The 23,441-nt window shown below is 37.4% G+C and overlaps 1 protein-coding gene and 1 pseudogene across 6 annotated transcripts in view; one reads left to right on the top strand and one right to left on the bottom strand.

The window, feature by feature from the left end:
* Positions 1-23,441, bottom strand: part of TENM1 (teneurin transmembrane protein 1) — a 915,501-nt gene that overhangs the window by 672,358 nt on the left and 219,702 nt on the right. The window lies entirely within an intron of this gene.
* LOC311614939 (large ribosomal subunit protein uL6-like) lies at positions 13,251-13,836 on the top strand (annotated as a pseudogene). Its single transcript has one exon. The product of its transcript is annotated as a large ribosomal subunit protein uL6-like (transcript).

The raw sequence follows: 23,441 nt of genomic DNA, 5'->3' as shown, positions 1-23,441 counted from the left end.
AGATCTTAGCTTGTCAGTTCAGCTTGGATGAAAACATACAATTAACAGATTGAACAAGCAATATAGATGTTTCCTATCAACCTTTGACAAATGAAAGGTAAGCAGAGCTGTGTGCCTCTCATAAAGTGCTGACTTTGTTATGCTGAGGCTTCTGTTATATTGAAAATGCTTTACATCTGTGAATGGAAAATGAAAATTCTGTCAACCATAGCTAAATGTATTTTTCACATAAGATGATGTGCACTACTTTACTATGGACACAAAGTCAATGAGTGCCCCACAAACCCAGGCCATTGGAGGTGGGCATTTTAGCATTAGTGCCAGGACAGCTCATAAAAAAATAAATAAATAAACCAAGCAAATCCCTACCAGATTGCAAATGACTAATTATATGTTCAAAGAACAATTCCCCTTTAAAAAATAAATCAATAACAATGTTCATATTTACCCACATTGGTAATCATGTGCGATAGTATATAAAATCAATCATATCCTCTCTTTAGATCCTAACCCGTCATGAAATTTCAGATGGAAAACTTAATTCTAATTACTGTTCCTATTGTAGCACATATTAAGCAATCTTACTTAATCAGACAGAAATATGGTTTCTACTGTAGATAAGAATTAGTATTCAGACTCATCATTATAGGTATAGCTTAAGGTAGAATTGTATAATAAAATGAGCAATTTGGAAGTCTGCAACAAAACGTCTTGGCTTCAAGGCCCTAGCTCCACAATTACTAAACTGTTCTCTGAGTGGTTTTAAACCATCTACTGGCTCTCTCCCAAAAACCCAAGTCTTCTTTTCCATAAAACTGGAATATATTAGTTCCTACCCAACATGAGATTCAAATGGAATATGGGTGAAAACATCTCTTAATGTCTAAGTGTTGTAAAATGTTAAATATATCAACAATAATGATAGTAATAAATCCATCTCATAATTATCCCTCATAGATGTTGCCAAGTATTGATTAGAAAACAGGGGTTGAGCCGAAACCGGTTTGGCTCAGTGGTGGAGCGTCAGTCTGTGGACTGAGGAGTCCTGGGTTCGATTCCGGTTGGGGGCATGTACATTGGTTGCGGGCACATCCCCGGTAGGGGGTGTGCGGGAGGCAGCTGGTCGATGTTTCTCTCTTATTGACGTTTCTGGCTCTTTGTCTCTCTCCTATCGATAAAATATATTTTAAAAAAAGAAAAGAAAAGAAAAGAGGGGTTGGGTTTTGATGTTGAACAGAACCAAATCATCTCTGGAATAAAACCTGCCTACATACTAAGGTTAATTTCACATATTTGGATACATCTTCTCTAAGAACTGCCCATGATCTACTTCTCATCATTCAGTTCTCAGAATCAAAAGCTGTCTCCTCAGGGAGGCCCTTCTTGAACACAGTATCTAGAGTAGTGCTTCTTATTTCCATCTCTATAGAATTGCTTTATTTTATTACATGCAATATGTCACTACCTAAAATTATTTTAATATAATTATCATCTATATTACCCCACAAGAATGTGAGTTCCAAGAAGGCAGAGAATTTATTGGTCCTGTCTACATGTTTACCTCTGTATTCCCAGTGATTACACAAGTATTTGGCACATAGAAGATTTCATAAATATTACTAAATAAATAAGAGAATAGATTTGCTAACTCCATGAAGCAATATAAATCACTTTTTTTTTTATTATCAAGAAAGTAGGCTTCTGGCCTGTCATTTACTAGGTGCAAATTTTTCCATACTTGTTCTCTAGAGGGATTTTTTTTTTTTTTAATAAATGCAATGCCCAGGGCTTTTTTATTGCGGGGGGGGAGGGGGGGGGTTCTTAGTCAAATGCTTCAAAATTCAAGTTAATTCTCCAGGTGAGTAATTAGGATAAAACTTTATTCTTCAGATGAATTCTAAAGAATTGATTATTTCTCCAGAAGCCATTGGGCTGCATTTAAATCACCATTTCACTTTGGAGTCTGAATGATCCAATTTATAAATCCCCATGAATCAAATTAACTAGATAACTGCCAAAATGTAATCCTATTCAGAGAGTGAAATACCTGGTTTTATTGTCTACATTAGTTAAATGAACTCCATTATTTAAACTTTACTTCCATTTGTGCTGTTTTAAGATAATCTGTGTAGATGTAATCCTAAAATTTGCTCAATTTTCTTTAAATTATTCAAAATTTGAAATGTCATTCTTTTCCTCTTTCCATGAATTTATACTCCACACATTTATCCCACAAGAATATAAACATCTCATCAAGGCTTCAAGTTATAATTGTAAGGAAAGTACCAGCAATGTTTTCTATATGGTTCATTATTAATAAAATGTAACTTTGACTTAAAGTGGTTAATGTTATGTAAATTTTAAGGTTATTAAAGTTTTTGCCTTAGAAAACTGTTTTATGGTCTTGTAAGATTTCTTGGGCTATTTGTAAGTCTGTCTAATAAAAATCCAACCCAGGGGATTATGCACATGAATTAAAGACAAATAATTCTTGCCGAAACCGGTTTGGCTCAGTGGATAGAGCATCGGCCTGCTGACTGAAAGGTCCTGGGTTCGATTCTGGTCAAGGGCAAGTACCTTGGTTGCGGACACATCCCCAGTGGGGGGTGTGCAAGAGGCAGCTGGTCGATGTTTCTCTCTCATCGACGTTTCTAACTCTCTATCCCTCTCAATTCTTCTCTGTGTAAAATCAATAAAATATATTAAAAAAGAAAAAGAAAAGACAAATAATTCTTTTGCCTAGGCAAAATTTTTACCAGGTTTTAGGTTCAATTCCTATATCATTCATCATTTTCTTTCCAGTGAAGACTTTTACATTTTCATTTTAGTTCTCATTATTTAAACATCTGGCTACAGCTCTACCTGTAGTTTTCGATGAATGTGGACAATTATGGAAGGAGTTATTGTTCTATTCTTATGCATTAGCACCTGTTACCATTATAAGGCCTGCAAGCAAATAGCTCTGAAATAATAGCAACAGATTTAGAAATGAAAGTCACAATGCCTTTGTGCTTATACAGCACCATTTTCCCCCTAGTAGGTTTCTTTATGAAAACCATTTCATCAATCCTCTAAGTAATGGGTTGACAAATTTTCTGTAAAAAGCCAGATAGTAAAATTTTAGACTTTGCATGTCATATAGAATGTGTCATAAATACACAAAAAGCAGGATGTAAGTAAATGGACACGGCTGTGTTTCAATAATTCTCAGTTTATGGACACAAAAATTGGAATTTATTATAATTTTCACATGCCACAAAATACTATTCTTCTTTTTTTTTGTTTCAACCATTCAAACATATAAAAATCATTCTTAGTTCAGAAACCATACATAAGCAAGAGGCAGGCTGCATTTGGCTGAGGGTCACAGTTTTCCAATCCCTGATCTAAGCTGTCCCATGATACTGTACATGGCAGAAATCATCATCCCAATTTCCTCTAATGATGACAAATACAACACTAAAAAGTTGAGGAAGTTATAGCAAGTTCAGAAGAATGGCCATTCATTCATTCATTCACTCAGCAAATTATTTCTTGAGTTTCTATCTGGCTACAAATGAATGTTAATAAATCCTTGTGTTAACATGTCCTCCCAAAATTCAGATATCAATATGTGCCTCATACCTGCAGGTCAAATAATTTCCTCCAGAAGGATAAAGGCCTGGCTGTAGCACTTAGTGACTGTACACCCAGTGGCTATAAGACTTGTAGCGATTTTTCAAAGAAACTAAAATTATAAGGAGAAATAAAACCTGATTCTTACACCTTTCAGTCCTCCTATTCATACCGACCTGATTTAGTGTCCCTATGCAAAGAGAGAAGCAAAAACAAAACAGAAATAATAAAAACAAGCAGAATGGTATTCAGAGTTCAGTAAAATTAGGCTGAAAACAACATGGAAACTTCCAGGTCAAAATGTATAAAATATATAATGTACTTTTAGGTTAACTCCTCAGAGAATCAAGTGGCATTATGATATGGGGGCCAAGGAGCAAAATTATTATTCTAAATAGTTGTTTAGTCCTTGGTTTTATAAACTTCAATAATAGCCCAGTGCTCTATAAGCTCCAGCTTTAAATATGACACATAATGAACCCTTTAAAGAACATTTCTATTAATATTACTACAACATTACTTTTAAAATATTAATTTAGCACCCCAAACATCAAGGGGGCTAGTTAATTGAGAGCAAGCCAGTTTCTACTAAGACAGACCACTTATCCCTCTGAGGTAAAGTGCAATTGATTATATATTTGAGAAACTCAGGTCTACATAAAATGTGTGTATGTTCTCTATTAATCCCCATGAAATACAATTTTTTTTTGCCATTTCAAATGAGCTGTTTTAATTCCTGCAGGGCAGAATTCCAGCTAGAACAAAGACTAAAGAACACACTTTGACAGGATTCAGGGTTGGATTTACTCATCTCACAGCTAAGGGTGGAATGGCAGAATGAGACATAAAGAGATGAGATAATGCATGATTATTATGATTTTTTTAATCTTTATTATTGAGATTATTAAAGATGTCCCTCTTTTTCCCCATCCTTAGCTCCCCTCTACCTGGTTTCCACCCCACCCCAAGCCTTTGCCACCCTCTCATCCGTGTCCATAGGTACTGCATACATGCATTTAAGATCTTTGTGCAATTTTTCCCGCACCCCCCCACTCCCCTTTCCCTCTGATAATTGTCAATCTGTTACATTTCCACTCCCCTGATTCTATTCCATTCACCAGTTTGTTCTGTTCATCAGATTTTTTTATTCATTTGATTTTTATATTCACTTGTTGATAGATATGTATTTGTTGTCACTTGTTCATAATTTTTTATCTTTACCTTTTTCTTCTTCCTCCTCTTCTTAAAAAATACCCTTCAGCATTTCATATAATACTGGTTTGGTGGTGATGAACTTTAGCTTTTTCTTGTCTGTGGAGCTCTTTATCTGACCTTCAATTCTAAATAATAGCTTTACTGGGTAGAATATTCTTGGTTGTAGGTTTTTGGTATTCATCATTTTTAATATTTCTTGCTACTCCCTTCTGACCTGCATAGTTCCTGTTGAGAAATCAGCTGACAGTCGAATGGGTACTCCCTCTTAGTAACAAACTGTGTTTTATTTCTTGCTGCTTTTAAGATTCTTCCCTCTTTATCTTTTGCCCTTGGCATTTTAATTATGATGTGTCTTGGTGGTCCTCTTTGGATTCCTCGTTTGGGGTTCTCTGCACTTCTGGGACCTGTAACTATTTCTTTCACCAGGTAGAGGAAGTTTTCTGTCATTTCTTCAAATAGGTTTTCAATATCTTGCTCTCTCTCTTTTTCTAGCACCCCCTTAATTCAGATGTTGGTACGCTTGAAGTTGTCAAAGAGGCTCCTTACACTATCTTCATATTTTTGGATTTTTTTCTTTTTGCTCCTTTGGTTGGGTATTTTTGCTTCTTTGTACTTCAAATCTTTGACTTAATTCTTGGGATTCTGTAGCCTACTGTTGAATCTCTATATATTATTTTTTATTTCAGTCAGTGTATGTTTCATTTCTGACTGGTCCTTTTCTTTTTTTTTTCTTTTCATTTTCACTAAGATCCTTAAAGGTCTTATTAAGTTCCTTGGAGATTTCTAGAAGATTCTTGAGTAACCTTATAACTGGTTTTGAACTCTATATCCAGTAGTTTGCTTTCTTCCATTTCTTTCATTTGTGACATGTTTCTTTGTCTCTGCATTTTTGCTGATTCTCTGTGTTTATTTCTATGAATTGGGTAGAGCTGCTAAGTCGCCTTGAGTTGCTAGAGTGACCTTGTGTAGTAGGTGTCCTATAGGGCCCAGTGGCTAAGCTTCCCCATTCAACTAAGGTGAACACTCTTGGTTCACCCCTTTGTGGGGTGTGTAGACAGTCTTGTTGTAGTTGAACCTTGATTGCTGAGAGAAATTGACCTCCAGGCCAATTGGCTGTGGGGACCAACTGCAACTACAGTGGGAGCACTGCTGTGCAGGAGACACCCCTATGGAGCAGGACTTGCTTCAGTGGGGCTTCGGTGCTCACTCAATCTGCCGCTTGAGTGTGTCACTTATGGATGTGAAGAATTATAATCTGGATGGTCTCAATCTGACCACTGGGTATACTGGCTCTTGGATCTCCAAGGAGGTGCAAAGTCAGCCACTGCCTGCGGAAACCCAGCAGGAACTACAGAGAGATCAGCATATTCCTCCTCTTTGTATTCGGTTTGGAAGTGCCTAGACAAGGCCCAGCTATGAAGCAAGGTAGGCTGGTGTTGATGCCTTGTCTTGGGCCTTTTATTAATAAGTTTGGGGCTCCCTGACCCAGATGCAGCTTGTTTGACTGGTTTTAGCCTGAGAAAGGACAGGCCATTCACATGCAAATGCCACTATGCACAGCTTGGGTGGGGTTATCAATTGGGTGGGGTGGGGTCTCAGAGAATCACCAGGGTGGAGCAAACAGAAATGGCTGCCAGTTAGCCCTGCAACTAGGGAGGTCCCAGCACAGGAACAATGACCCCTGCAAGCACCTCTGTCTAGAAGAAAGCCTCTCCCCAAGTTCCTGCCCTGATTCTAGACAGTCCAGTTTCTCCTTGTATGTGTCTGGGTCCGCCAGAGCCTTGCCCACCACTGGAGCTCAGAGGCAGTGTGAGCTTGTAAGTTCAGTTCATGGTGCTGGCCTTTTAATGGGAACAACTTGGTCTCCATCAGCCTCTATGTCACCGAGCCCCAATCCACACTTGATTTTACAGTCTGTAGTTCTTACTGCCTGTAGGAACTTCTTTCCCCAACTCTGGTACCCTGGGCTGGGGGTCTGGTGTGGGGCTGGGACCCCTTGCTCCTTCAAGTGGCCACCGCAGAGGTGATCTCCCTCCCAATTAAAAAAAGTGGTACACCCAGGTGCCGGACCAGCCTGTTCTGCGCCTCCACACTTCCTACTAGTCTCTGCACTTTCTTCATTACCTCTCTAACTGTAGTACTTCCACTCAACCAGCTTTCCCATGGTCTGGATGATGGTTCTTCTGTATTTTAGTTGTAATTTTGATGTGGTTGTGGGAAGCAGTAAGTACAGGTGTTTACCTATGCAGCCATCTTGGTTCCTCTCTATTTTGATTTTTTTTTTTTTTTTTACAAAAGTTTATCTTTAAATGTACAACAGGCTCCAAGACAACACTTCATTCTAGCTATAGATGGTAAGAGATGTTATAACAGGGAATCTAGATGTTAAAACAAGAATGGAATTAAGGATCACCATTGCCCTAAGCACAAGGAATAGCTCACTTTTTGCCAGATTTCTTTATTCCACCTGTGGCCAGGGGGCCCTTCCCTGCCTCCTTCTCTTTTAGCTCCTCAGATTCTGCTTTTCTTTTTGCTTCTGCTTGAATCCCTTACTTCCTAGGGAGAAGCAGAGCAGGTTGATTCTAGCTGGGTTTCCAGGTCACTCTGTGCAGGCCCACACCTCCATGCCACTCTCACCTAGTCCATCTCCTTGGCCTGCTTCTTGGGTTGTTTCAGGACTGCTTCTTGCCATCTTTTCAGCTGGACATGGCTCCTCAATAAATACAATTTAATTTCATAACCCTTTTTCATTTATCTTTTTTATGTTCAGTTATTATATTTCTTAATGTGGATTTATTTAAAAAATCATATATTATGCATAATGAATGTGTAGAAATAATATGCATTAAAGGATTAAAGGAACAAAGTTGTCCAATAAGCTTTGGGCCATATCAATTCTGAAAGCCACATGTATCAAGCTGTTTAATCCAGCATTTGATTAAGTTTTAGGTATGGACATGTACTGACATTATAGGTAAAAAGAATGATCACAGTCTTATGATTCTTTATAAATGAGACATTTTAAAACTCTGGAGTAAATAATGATCCAGAAGAGTAATTCTAGATAATGACGGATGATGACATGCATACAATTTTACTGAGAGGCTTATGCCTCATGTATAAGGACAGAAGAGCCAAAAAAAATCAGTGGATGGGTCAGTGCTATAAATAATGTTCCAGGATGGTTTGGTACAAGGCATGTAATCATTATTCTCAGTCCTGGATGTATTCTTAACACCTAGCCTTTAAGCCAGGACCTATACTACTCTTATTATCCATTACAATATGCTTAGAATAATGCAGTTAGTGGGATGTATTATTCTCATCTAATTACCACCAATATACTGTACTTTATCAAGTGCAGGAAAGATCTTTAAATTTCTAGCTCTTTTTGCAGTGGAGTGGTGAGCTTTCACTAAATCTCCTAATAAGCCATAAGAATTCAGTGTCCTGCCAATTCCCCATGAATTAATTCTGTTTGGCCTCCTGCTTCACTGTTATTTGAGTGAGCTAGTTATCAACAGACAGCATTACCTTCACTTTTATACTGAAATGTTGAATTTTTAAAAAAGTAATATTGAGACTATTCAATGTAAAGCAACATTATTATTTTATTTGGGAATAATGACTTCTGAAGAGTCAAAAATACAGAGGACAGAGGACAGTGTTACTGTTAGTACAGTGATGCATGACTATAAAGCAAAGATGAATTTTCAAGATTCCAGGAAGAAGAGTGTTTAGTTAAAATAAAAGGTTAATTGAGACCATAAGTACACATACTGTCGTTTGAAGGCTTGAAAGTGAGGATGTTATGTCAGTTTTTGAATTTCAAAGGAGTAAATGTTTTTGGCACTATGAAAGATACTGAAAGTCAAAATGACTCATACCTCTACTCTAAATAAATAAAAATTCATAACAATAAAAAAGCTGAATTCAAAGACAAGATTAACATCTTCTTGGACTAGGAACAGTAGAGAAACTGAAAAGCCAATGATATGCAGAGTTTTGAGTCTAGAAGCAAGCACTACTATACCAGACTTGAGTTACAGGGGCGTGTCAGTAATAAAATAGCTCAGAGGCAAGCAAGATGGAAAGCCAAGGGCTCTGAGGAAAGGAATCCTGAACAGGGATACAGATTTATAAGAGACTTCTGACCTAGGTAGAAAAGGAACAAGGAAGGCAGAGGATTCCACTTCAACAATGAGCTAGGGACCCACTGGCTAAGAGCCAGGATTAGTAAGAGCCCTAAAAACACTAAAAACTCAACACAAAAATGGCAATCCCAAACCCCCAGGAACATGACAACTTTAAAAGCACTGCTAAATAACTCTTGAGTTAAAGATGAAATTCTTCTGGAAATTTTATAAATATATGTAGAACTTAGAGAATAAAAGTACACACTGCATATTAACATTTGTGGGGCACACCTAAAAGTATATATTGAGGGAGACAGATAGTATTAAATGCCTATATTAACTATAAGGAAGGCAGAAAAATAAGTGAGTTCAATATATATTTCAAGAAGTTAGAAAAATAACCTCAGACTAACTTAAAAAGTAAAAGGAAGGAAAAATAAAAATAAGCAGAGAAATTATTGCAAAGAAGAAAAATGCAGAGAAAGGTACTATAAAAGTAAACACTGATTAATTTTTTTAATTATAAAATTAACAACTGACATAATAGATAAAAAAAAGAGAAAAGAAAAAAGAAAACTAAAAGGAGAAAATACAGATACAATAAAAACTACAAAAAATATAACAAAATATTTATGCAAATAAAAACCAAGAAATAAAACATTAAAAATGAACAATCACCATTAAACAAATGTAGTGAGTAGTAAAAAGTCTCTGACTTTAATATATAACAGGTTCACACAATTTCAAATGCACAATTTATCAGACTTTTAAAGAGTTAGATAACTTCTGTCTCTATAAACTGTTTCAGAGACTTAAAAGAGAGGGAAAACTATTCAACTCATTCACTGAGGCTTGTATAGCCAGGACACAAAAACCTGACAAGGGCAATTTGAGAAAGGAGAATTGCAGACCAATCTTACTCATGAAAAAAGTCCTTTAAAAATATTGAACCAAATCCAGGAATGTGTAAAACAATAATAAATTATGGCCAAACTGAGTTGATCCAAGAAATGAAAGGCTGGTTAACACTAGAATAATTAAAGTAATTAAACAAATTACAAACTAAAGAAGCAAAAACATGTGTACAAACACTGAAATAACAGTTAAAAAAATTAAGGTTTATATTTAAAAACCTTTATATATATATAGCAAATTAGGAACACAGCAGTAGTCTCTCTGACTTCTTAAAGGGTATCTATTAAAAACTTGCAATAAACATAATAATCAATGGTATAATTTTAGAAGTGTTCCCATTACAGTCAGGACAAACACACCAACTCTTACCACTTCTATTTAACATATTAATGGACGTCCTAGAAAATGTAATAAAACAAAGAAAATAAATCAGGTATAAAAATGGAAAGGATGAGTCAAAACTGTTATTATTTCCAAAGATATAACTACATACAAAAATCCAAGAGTGAATACAAACTATTAGAACAAGAAAGTTTAGCAAGGTTGCTAGAACAAAATCAATATACTAAATTCAATAGCAAAACTCTATACAAGTAATAAGCAATTAGACAATTCAATAAAAAAAAAATGATTCAATTTGTAGTATTAACAAAGGCCAAAAGAACCTAAGGATAAAATCTAGCAAAAGTTATGCAAAACATTTATAGAGTAAGATACAAAAATTATTGAATGCCATAAAAAAGCTTTAGGGCTATAATCATAAAGATATGAATTGCACTATAATTAATTTATAGATTTAATGCAGTGTCAATCAAAGACACAAGAAACAAACTGAAAACAAGTCGCAAACTTGGAGACAACTGCAAAGATCAAACTATAAAAATAGGTATCCATATTTCATTAAAAAAAAAAAACAACACACATCTAAACAAAAAGAAGAAAAATGAACAAATGATACCAACAGGCAATTTTCAGACAAGGAAATCTGAATGGACAATAGACATATTAAAAAGATCTTCCCCACAAATAATTCATAGCATATAAATTATGTCAGTGAGTGCTCATAACATGCATGCAGACTGACAAGAATTTAACAAGAGCAAATATAGAGAATCAGGAATTTCATGCACTGATGGTAGGATTCCCATATCATGTACTTTGGAGAGCAATTTGACAGCACGTAGCAAAGTTGAGGCTATTCATCCTCTTTGATACAGAAATTCCACTTTTAGGTATATATATTTTGAAGTACTCACACAAATACACACAGTAATACTCATGAGAATGTTTACTGAAGTACTGTTTACAAAATTAAACTTGGGGAACAGTCTAAATGTCCATTAACAGGGGAGGATAAGTATATTCATATAATAGGCAATGAAAAGAATGACACAAAGCCTCACATACCAGCAAAGTTAAATCATAGAAACAATGTTAAGAGATAAAAGAACACTTTTATCTCTTAATATCAAAGAAGAATCTATATTTAAGGAAGACCTATTTGGATGCTGTAAAAAATAATAATAAAGCATAAAAGGGAAGGATAAATATCAAATTCAATATACTGGTTACATTTGAGAAGAAGAGAAATGATATGGGGTACATAAGAAGTTTCAATTTTGTCTGTAATGTTTTAATGCCTAAAAATGAATCTACATAAAATATAGTAGCATAGATATGAGCTGAGTTCAAGAGTGATGAGTACTTGCTATGTGAAATCTTGTGAGTACTTGCTATGTAAAATCCCTGTACACTTAACATATTTCATCATTAAAAAATATATCCTATATAATAAAGAGGTAATATGCAAATTAACCATTACTCCAACACACAAGATTGCCACCCTCATGTGGTCAAAGTTGGCTGTTCCCATGTAGAAACAAGATGGCCACCACAAGATGGCCAGCAGGAGAGGGCAGTTTGGAGGTACCAGGCCTACAAGGGAGGGCAGTTGAGGGTGATCAGGCCTGCAGGGGAGGGTAGTTGGAGGAAACCAGGCCTGTAAGGGAGGGCATTTATGGGTTACCAAGCTGCCAAGGGAGGGCAGTTAGGGGAAATTGGGCCAGCAAGGGACCAGTTAGGCATCAATCAGGCTGGCAGGGGAGTGGTTAGGGGGTGATCAGGCTGGCAGGCAGAAGTGGTTAGGGGCAATCAGGCAGGCAGGCAGGTGAGTGGTTGGGAGCCAGTAGTCCTGGATTTTGAGAGCAGAATGACCAGTTTTGTACTCAGGTACTAGTAAGGTTGGCATTTAGCCAAAGGGGGAGTAACTGTCAAACCTTCCCACTTGGCACCATTCTTTATGTCGTACATGGCTGTTTCTCAGCTGTACCTGCTCAGAGTGGGGCTCCAATCTCCTGCAGTGGGGTGGGGGCTGGGCCAGGGAAGAGCCAGGCTGGCTAGGAGGGCCGGTTTAGGCATGCCCCCAGCAAGGTTCAGTGTGCTTCAGCTGTGGATACACCACTGCTGCTGTCTGGGAGGAAGGGTCTGACCCTGGGGGGCTGCTCAGGCCTGCCTCCACCAGGATCTGGAGTTAAACAGAGGAGAGGCATGCCCAGCCCCAGTAGAGGGGGCCCACCAGCAGTGGTGGGGGAAGAGATTGGGAGTCGGAGGTATGGGTTGAAGCTACCCCAGATGCTGGGTCTTCTCCCCATCGGGTCAGCCTCCAAGTTCCCCCAGGATTGCAGGTGCTGGGGCAGGATGTCCATGCAGGGGGATTGGAAGGGCTCCCCATGGCTGCTTCCTCTTCCTTCTTTGCAGTCTGGGCTCCTGTCAGGGACTCTCCTCAGACCCCCCAGAAACTTGGCTCTGGCCACCTGCTCCCTGCTGTGTGCACATCCTCCTGCTGGTCTGTTAATATGCAAATTGGTCATTACTGGGACACCATAACGGCAATTAGCATATTACCTCTTTGTATGAATAGATAATTACCTAAAATTCACATATAGAAGATAATAGAGAGAGGAAGAAGGAGACAGGGAAGGGGAATAAAAGGGAGGGCAGAAGAGACCATGCTCCAGGTGCCCAAGAGTCTGGAATTCCCCAACCAATATCTAGAACTCATTTCCAAAATTTATCAGGGTTTCTACTCTAAGTCCTTACACGTAATGGTAGACATGATTTTTATGTACACATGTCTGGGTTCAACTGGGTCAAGATGCAGATGTGAATGGAGTTTATAGATTGGGTGGGATGTCAACTGTGTATGTGAGAGGATACTTATAGGTGTATAATTGTTCTAAATTTGAATCTGGCCCTCTAGGTTACTATGAAGGTACATTTGTCAAGAGAGGAGTATATAATACATTTACTTAAAAGTGTGTTAAAACGAAGTTTGTGTGTGTTTAAGTGATAAGAATAGTGTTCTTTGCCACATCTACTGTGAGGATGAAGACCAGTATCAGCAATCAGACTGTGGACATCCAAGAAAATGTGGACATCACTCTGAAGAAACACACAGTTATGGTGAAGGGCCTAGAAGCACCCTGAAGAGGGACTTCAACCACATCAATGTAGAACTCAGTCTCCTTAGAAAGAAAAAGACAAGGCTCCAGTTGACAAATGGTGGAGAAATAGAAAGGAACTGGCTACCCTTCACATTATCTACAGTCATGTACAGAACATGATCAAGGGTATTACACTGGGCTTCTGTTACAAGATGAGGTCTGTGTACACTCACTTCCCCATCAATGTCATTATTCAGGAGAATGTTTTTCTCTTGTTGAAATCAGAAAGAAATTTCTTGGGTGAAAAATATATCTACAGGGTTCAAATGAGGTTAGGCATTGCTTGTTCAGTATCTCATGTCCAGAAAGATGAGTTGATTCTTGAAGGAAGCAACATTGAACTTGTATCAAATTCAGCTGTTTTGGTTCAGCAAGTCACAACAGTTAAAAACAAGGATATCTGGCAATTTTTGGATGGTAGGTATGTTTCTGAAAAAGGAACAGTTCAGTAGGCTGATAAATAAGATCTAAGTTGTCCAGCTATAGAAACACCAAGATGGTGAATGATTTGTTACATTTTCAATATTTTAAAGATGTAATAAAAGTCTTATATTGGAAAAAGAGAGAGATAAGACTAGCTGTCATGCTCATCTCACAGTTGTGGTGAGAATTAACTGACTTAATGGATATGAAAAAGCTTTGTAGCCTACCAGCATTAAAGGACATCACTATTGTTTTCCTGGTATAATCTGCCATGAAATATTCTGAGTTTCTACTCTGTGGAGACCTTAGGCAATGTTGATTCTGCATTCATGCACATTGAGTCATGATGGTCTTCAGGCTGCCTGAAGCTGAATTAATAGGTGGTTGTTTTACCCCTTCTCTTGGGCTAGCTCACTAGCTCCAGTTCTCTGAAGTCTTACTTTCATCCTGATCTATGTCTTGTCTGATTTTTCTTAAATTTACTCATAAACCAGTTGTTCTTATTTATCCTCAGGCTAAATATTGTCAACAGATATTGATCACTCTTTCTTGGAAACAGTCTATATTAAATCAACTCTTTCTAATATCCAGAAGGAGATAACCCCATCTCTTCTCACATTTTGCAGCATTTTAAAGTCAAAACATCCATGCAAGTAGTAGACATGCTTTTGTACATTTTGCAGATGGAAAATACAGACTCAGAGCAGTATTTGTCTGAGGTCATTAGGCAAAGTTTATATTTGTTAAACCTGGGAATGGAATTTAGGTTGGTCTGATTACAAAGTCTATGTTCTTTCTCTTATGCTTAAGATAACTTAAATAAACCTCAAAGGTATATATTTACACTGTTTTTCTTTTAATGTTTTGAACTCATTATTTATAACTAGTGGCTCAGCAAGTGAATTTTGAAGCCAGTGCAGTAATAAGAACCAGGGATTCCTCATGGAAGAAACACAGGCTAAATTTCATTACAGACCTCTTTTAGAAAGCTAACAGGTAACAAGTGGTGTTGCATTTCCCTGTAGTTTGTCCATGCCCTAAGCAACAGTCCTTGCAGTTTACACAAAGTATAAGCCAGTTTGCTGGGGGGGGGGGGGGGGAGGAGAGAAGAGGGTATGGATCAGGTTTAAGACCACGCTGGGGAAATTTGGCCATGGTAAATATTTGGAATAGGATTAAAGATCATAATCTAGGCCAATTTACTTGCACAACTAAAAGAGATTTACAAAACCATATTCATCCACTGCCTAATCCCTATTCGAATAGCTATTATCAAAAAGACAAGAAATAACAAGCTTTGAAAAGGATGTAAAAAAAGGGAACCCACATACACTGCTGGTGAGATTAACAGGTACAGCCACCATGGAAAACAGTAAGGAGGTTCCTCAAAAAAATTAAAAATAGAACTAACTACCATATAATCCACCAATTTATCTTCTGGGTATTTATTCAAAGAATACAAATCACTAATTCAAAAAAGATATATACAAACACCTCTGATCATTGTGGCATTATTTATAATTAGGGGCCCAGCAAGTGAATTTGTGCAAGACCCAGGACCCAGAGTCCTGAGGCTTGGCAGGACCAGGAAAGAGTCCCACAGCAACCACTGCCATGGGGGATGGGACCCAGAAAGAGTCCTGCAGCCACACCGGGACCCAGAAACCCACCAATGCCTTCGGTCAAGTCCTTCAAAGTCAAGTCCACACCCACCTGCGGGCACCTCACTGCATACACAGCCCCACCCACCCTAATCACGCAGCCTCCTACTAATAGGTCATTATGCTGAGATGGAGTGATGACCACAGACTTTTTTTTTTAATAAATTTTTATTGTTCATATTATTACAAATGTTCCTCCCCCCCCCCTCACCATTGCTCTCCTCCACCAGGTTTCCACCCCACCCTCTGCCCTTTCCCCACTCCCCATTGTCCTCATCCATAGGTGCACAGTTTATGTTCAGTCTCTTCCCACGCCCCCCTCTCCCCTTTTCCCCAAGAATCATCAGTTCACTCCCCTTCCATACCTCTGATTCTATTATATTCAACAGTTACTATGGTGAAAGAATTAGACTTACAAGTCCAGGAAGCGCACAGAACTCCAAACAAAAGGAATCCAAAGAGACCACACCAAGACACCTCATAATTAAAATTCCAAGAGCAAAAGACAAAGAGAATATTAAAAGAAGCAAGAGCAAAGAAGGTAGTTACATATAAAGGAGCACCTATACGATTGTCAGCTGACTTCTCAACAGAAACCATGCAGGCCAGAAGGGAATGGCAAGAAATATTCAAGGTGATGAATAGTAAGAACCTACAGCCAAAGATAATCTATCCAGCAAAGCTATCACTCAGAATCGAAAGTCAGATAAAGAGCTTCACTAATAAAAAAAAGCTAAAGGAGTTCATCACCACCAAACCAGAATTATATGAATTGCTGAAGGGGGTTCTTTCAGAAGAGAAAGTAAACAAAGATAAAAATTATGAACAACAAATACGTAACTATCAACAAGTGAATCTAAAAACCAAGGAAATTAAAAAAAAAAAAATCTGATGAACAATAGTAACCACAGACTTTTTATTTAATAGATAGCTAAGATAGGGAAACAACCTAAGTGCCAATAAATAGATGAGCTGATAAAGACAATGTGAGAAACACACATCTACATACACACACACACTCACACACTTAGACACTGGAATACTACTTAGATATAGAAGAGACAAAATAGTGCCATTTCTGACAACTTTGGATGGGCATTAAGGGTATCATGCTAAGTAAAATAAGTCAGATGGAAAAGGAAAAACAAAGTATAATTTCGCTTATATGTGGAGAATAAAAGCAAAAAACAAACAAACTCAGGTACAGATAACAGATTGGTGGTTATAAGAGGGAAAGAAAGAATGGGGGTGGGCAAAATGGGTAAAGGAAGTCAAATGTATGGTAACAATGGAAACTACTGAGGTAAGCATGCTTTATAGTGTAAACAGATATCAAATTATAATACTGTTTACCTGAAGCTTAAATAATGTTATTAAACATATTACCTCAATTAAGAAAATATATTTACTTGTTGATTAGATCTATGTCGTTTGTATTATATGTGATTGAACTTGATTAGTGACTATCTATAGTGTATCTGCTACCCTTCCTTTTTTTTTTTTTTAATCCTCACTCAAGGATATTTTTCCATTGATTTTAGAGAGAGTGGAAGAGAGAGGAAAGACAGAGAGAAACATCACTGTGAGAGAAACACATTGATTGATTGCCTCTTGCTCATGCCGCCATCAGGGCCAGGGCCAGAGAGGAGCCTGAAATAGAGGTATGTGCCCATGACCAGAATAAACCCAGGATTTTGGTCTACAGGATGACTCTCTATCCAGTGAGCAAAACTGGCTAGGACTATCAGGTACTTTTTAACTAAAATGTATTTCAAGCCATTTAAAAATATATTTTAGTGCCGAAACTGGTTTAGCTCAATGGATAGAGCGTCAGCCTGCGAACTGAAAGGTCCCAGGTTCGATTCCGGTCAAGGGCATGTACCGTGGTTGCGGGCACATCCCCAGTAGGGGGGGTGCAAGAAGCAGCTGGTTGATGATTCTCTCTCATCGATGTTTCTAGCTCTCTATCCCTCTTCCTTCCTCTCTGTAAAAAATCAATAAAATATATTTTTTAAATATATTTTAGTGGCATATAATTTAGTTAATCCCATAATTTATGAAAGAATCTGCAGGCAATATGAGGCCTAAAAATTAAATCAAAGAATCATAATTGGCTAAATATTATCAAACTTAAATCTTGAAATATTCAAAGAAAGCTGGCATTTGGAAACCCATAAAGATCAAATAAACTCTTACATATGGGAGAATATATATTTTTCATTCATATCATATTCTTTTCTTTGCTCCATAAATGTTTTTACTCTAACTGGTCTTTTGTTGACTTACCAAAAATCTTTAGTTCAAAAATATGTTAAAGGAAATTTAACTATCAAGGTAAAAACGGGAGATTGAAGATGGCTGCCAATGGGAAGGCAGGCTGCAAGATAGTGTGTGAGAGAATGAAAGGAGAGTGTGTGGATTTATGGGGAGTGTGTATTTGTGAATGACAGACAGCTATATTCCAAGGGACTGTTGGGGACTGCCAGACCAGGCTCTCCTGACCAGGCAGCCTCCGCTGCTGCTGAAATCTCTCCTAAGCTAGAAAAAAAAGGTAGGAAAAAATATCCAAGCAGAAAAGCATCTAGAAAAAAAAAAAAAAAAAAAAAAAAAAAAAAACCTTAAAAAACAGGAGGAAGTCTAAAGAAAGCTTGGGACATAGTGAAACAAAACAACATCGGCATAATAGGGGAGCCAAAAGGAGAGGAAAATGAGCAAGGAATAGAAAACTTGTTGAGGAAATAATGACAGAAAACTTCCCTGAGATAGGAAAGAAGAAACTCACACAAATCCAAGAAGCTCACAGAGTCCCAAATAAAATGAACCCGCAAAGACTGACACCAAGGCATATTATAATTAAATTGGCAAACACCAAAGACAAAGTAAGAATTTTAAAAGCGGCCGAGACCGGTTTGGCTCAGTGGATAGAGCGTCGGCCTGCGGACTGAAAGGTCCCAGGTTCGATTCCGGTTGAGGGCATGTACCGTGGTTGCAGGCACATCCCCAGTAGGGGGTGTGCAAGAGGCAGCTAATCAATGATTCTCTTTCATCGATGTTTCTAACTCTCTATCCCTCTCTCTTCCTCTCTGTGAAAAATCAATAAAATATATATTAAAAAAAAAAAAAGAATTTTAAAAGCGGACAGAGAGAGAAAGTTACCTACAAAGGGTATTCCAGCAGAAACACATCAGACCAGAAGGGAATGGGTTGAAATATACAAAGCCATGCAAAGGAATGGTCTGAATCCATGAATACTGTACCCAGCAATGCTATCAACCAAAATTGAGGGGGAAATCAGGAGCTTCACAGACAAAAAAGGACTAGGGGAGTTTATTACACCAAAACAGCAATGCAAGAAATGCTAAATGGTCTGCTGCAAAAAGAAAAAATAGGAAGCGAAGAAGGAACATAGGCATAAAGGGGGGGAAAATGGCAACAAACAAGTACCTATCAATAACTTTAAATGTAATTGGATTAAATCCCCTAATGAAAAGACAGAGGGTAGCTGAGTGGATAAGAAAACATGACCCATATATCTGCTGTCTATAGGAAAACCACCTCAGAAAAAAAGAACTCACAAAGACTGATGGTGGAGAGATGGAAAAGGATTTTCAGGTGAATGCAAATAAAAAAATAAAAAAAAAGCTGAGGTAGCAATACTTACATCTGACAAATTAGATCTCAAAGTGGATCTAATTTGAGAAGGAAGGCGACTTCATAATACTAAAGCGAGCAATCCAACAAAAAGATATAACTCTGGTAAACCTATATACACCCAATACACAAGCACCCAAATACATAAAAAAAACTTCTGGAGAATATCAAGGGAAAGATTGACAGCAATACAGTCATAGTAGGGGACTTTAATACCCCACTACCACTTCTGGAAAAATTCTCTAAACAAAAGATTAGCAAAGAAACATCAATCCTAAATGGCACACCAAATCAGATGAAATTAATTGACATCTTCCTAACATTCCATCCCAAAGTCACAGAACATACATTCTTCTCATGTGCATATGGGTCATTTTCAAAGATAGACCATATATTGGGACACAGGCAAAGTCTCTTAAAATTTAAGAAAATAGAAATCATATCAAGCATCTTCTCAGATCACAATGGCATAAAACTAGAAATCTACAATAAAAACAATAAAAAAAAATCAAAACACCTGGAGGCTAAAGAGCATGCTATTAAACAATGATTGGTTTGCCAAAGATATCAAATAAGAAATAAAAGGCATCATGGCAACAAATGAAAACGAAAACCCAACAATTCAAAATCTATAGGACACAGTGAAAGCAGTCCTGAGAGGGAAGTTCATAGTTCTACAGGCCCACCTCAAAAAACAAGAAACAATGGTAATAAACGATCTAACCCAACAACTCAAAGTGTTAGAAAGCAATAAGAAAATGCCAGCGGAAGCAGAAGGAAGGAAATAATAAAGATCATAGCAGAGATAAATGGCATAGAGACCCCCTAAAAAAAATCAACAAAACCAAAAGCTGGTTCTTTGAAAGGATAAACAAGATTGATGAAACTAGCCAGGTTCACCAAAAAGCAAAGAGAGAGGACCCAAATAAACAAAATAAAAAATGAGTTGAAGTAGCAACCGATCACACAGCAATATAAACGATTATGAAAAAATACTATGAACAACTCTATTCCAACAAAATGGACAAACTAAATAAAACAGACACATTCCTAGAAAAATACAAGCTCCCAAAACTCAACCAAGAAGATCAAAAAACCAGAATAGGCCTATAACTACCAAAGAAATTGAAACAGAGATAAAAAAAAAAAAAAATCTTCCAGCAAACAAAAGCCCTGGGCCTGGTGGCTTTATAGAAGAGTTCCTCCAAGCATTCAAAGAAAACTAAAACCTATTCTCCTCAGACTATTCAAAATCATTCAAGAGGAATGCACACTTCCAAGCTCTTTCTATGCAGCCAGCATTACCATAATACCAAAACCAGATAAAGACACCACAAAAAAAGAGAACTACAGGCTTATATCCAAACATAGATGTTAAAATGCTCAACAAATTCTAGCAAATCAGATTCAGCATTACATTACAAAGATCATACACCATGACCAAGTGGGGTTTATTCCGGAGATGTAAGAATGGTACAATATCCACAAATCAATAAATGTGATACATCACATAAACAAACCCAGAGACAAAAATCACATAATCATATCAATTGATGCAGAAACAGGATTTGACACAATCCAATACCATCTCTTGAGAAAAACTCTCAGCAAAGTGAGAATAGAGGGATCATAATTCAACATCATAAAAGCCCTAAGTGACAAATCTGAAACCATCATCGTACTCAAATGGAAAAAAACTAAACCATTTCTCCTAAGAACAGGAACAAGACAAGGATGCCTACTTTCACCACTCCTGTTCCACATAGTGCTAGAAGTACTAGCCATAGTGATCAAAGAAGAAGAAGAAATAAAAGGCAACCAAACTGGAAGAGAAGTAAAACTGTCCTTATCACAGATAACATAATACTGTACATAGAAAACCCCAAAAACTCCATCAAAAAAACTACTAGACCTAATACCGTATTTTCCAGCGTATAAGACGACCCCCTAATTTTACAGTTAAAACATAGGTTTAGGCCTATATTCGCTGTATAAGACTACCCCCCACTTTCGAGGCAACACCAGTTCTTTTTTTAATAGACCGCCTCTCTGACTCTGGCAAATCTGAGCAGGCTTTTTACTAGAACACAGTGTACATGTTCTGTACCCGAAGCTACACTGTGTTCTAGTAAAAAGCCTGCTCAGATTGGCCAGAGTCAGAGAGGTGGTCTATTAAAAAAAGAACTGGTATTGCCTCGGAAATGGGGGGTAGTCTTATACAGCAAATATAGGCCTAAACCTATGTTTTAACTGTAAAATTAGGGGGTCGTCTTATATGCCAGAAAATATGGTAAATAAATTTGGCAATGTAGCAGGATACAAAATTAACACCCAGAAATCTATACCCTTTTCATACACCAATAAACTCACAGAAAGAGAAATGAAGGAAGCAATCCCATTTAAAATGGCATAAAAAAATTAATATACCTAGGAATAAACTTAACTAAGGACGTAAAAGACCTGTACTCCAAAAACTACAGGACATTGAAAAAAGAGATAGAGGAAGACAGAAACAAATGGAAGAACATACCATGTTCATGGATTGGTAGAATCAACATCAATAAAATGTCCATACAACCTAAAGCAATCTATAGATTCAATGCAATCCCTATTAAAATACCAATGGCATATTTCAAAGATCTAGAACAAACTCTCCAAAAATTCATCTGGAATAAAGAAAGACCTGAATAGCTGTAGCTATCCCGAAAAAGAAAAACAAAGTTGGAGGATCACAATGCCAGATATCAAGCTATATTACCAAGCCACGGTTCTCAGAACTGTCTGGTACAGGCACAAGAACAGACACTTAAACCAATGGAACCCAGAAATTGACCCAAGCCATTATACTCAATATTTCTCAAAGGAGTCAAGAGCATATATAATGGAGTGAAAACCATCTCTTTAATAAATGGTGCTAGGAAATTTAGTCAGATATATGCAAAAAAAATGAAACTGGACCACCAACTTACACCATACACAAAAACAAACTTGAAATGGCTAAAGAACTTGAATGTAAGACAGGAAACCATAAAAATCCTATAAGACTCCATATGCAGAAAAATTTCAGACATATGATATAGCAATATCTTTTTTTAAAATATTTTATTGATTTTTTTACAGAGAGGAAGGGAGAGAGATAGAGAGCTAGAAACGTTGATGAGAGAGAAACATCGACCAGCTGCCTCTTACACACCCTCTACCAGGGATGTGCCCACAACCAATGCACATGCCCTTGACCAGAATCAAACCTGGGACCTTTCAGTCCGTAGACCGACGCTCTACTGCTGAGCCAAACTGGTTTCGGCTGATATAGCAATATCTTTACAGACACAGAGCCTTGGGTAAAAGAGACTGAGGAGAAAATAAACAAATGGACTACATCAAAAGAAAAACCTTATGCACAGCAAAAGAAACCATCAACGAAACAACAAGAAAGACTACTGCATGGGAGAACATATTTGCCAATGTTATCACCAATAAGGGTTTTATCTCCAACATTTACAGGGAACTCATACAACTTAACAAAAGGAAGATAAAGGATCCAATCAAAAAATGGGCAAAGGACCTAAAATAGACACTTTTCAAAAGAGTACACTCAGAAAGCCAAGAGACATAAGAAAACATGCTCGAAGTGACTAATCATCAGAGAGATGCAAATCAAAATGACAATGAGGTACCACCTCACACCTGTCAGAATGGCTATCATCCACAAATCAATAAATGACAACTGCTGGCAAGGATGTGGAGCAAAAGGAACATTCCTTTACTGCTGGTGGGAATGCAGACTGGTGCAGCCATTGTGGAAAGCAGTATGTGATTTCCTCAAATGAAACTGCCATTTGACCCAGTAATACCACTTCTAGGAATATATCCCAAGAAAACAGAAACACCAATCAGTAAGGATATATGTACCCCTATGCTCATAGCAGTATAATTTACAATAGGTATGTTGTAGAAATAGCCTACATGACCCTCATCAGATGAGTGGATTAAAAAATTATGGTACATCTATACAATGGAATAGTATGCTGCTATAAAAAAGAAGGAATTCTTACCATTTGCAGCAGCATGTATGGGACTGGAGAGCATTATGCTAAGTGAAATAAAACAGGTAGTGAAAGAAAAATGCCATATGATCTCACTCATTTATGAATAATAAAGAACATTATAACCTGATGAGTGAAAAGATAGATGCAGAGGCAGAGAAGCAGCGAATAGACTGTCAAATTACAATGGGAAGTCCGGGGAGTGTTGGGATGGGGAGGAGGTAAGAGATCACCTGAAGGACTTGTATACATGGATATAAGCAGTGGTTGGCAAAC

The sequence above is a fragment of the Pipistrellus hanaki genome (genome assembly GCF_964339955.1).
Source record: "Pipistrellus hanaki genome assembly, chromosome: X".
NCBI classification, from domain to species: domain Eukaryota; kingdom Metazoa; phylum Chordata; class Mammalia; order Chiroptera; family Vespertilionidae; genus Pipistrellus; species Pipistrellus hanaki.
The sequence above is the reverse complement of the archived record's forward strand: the minus strand, read 5'-3'. Positions and strand labels throughout refer to the sequence as shown.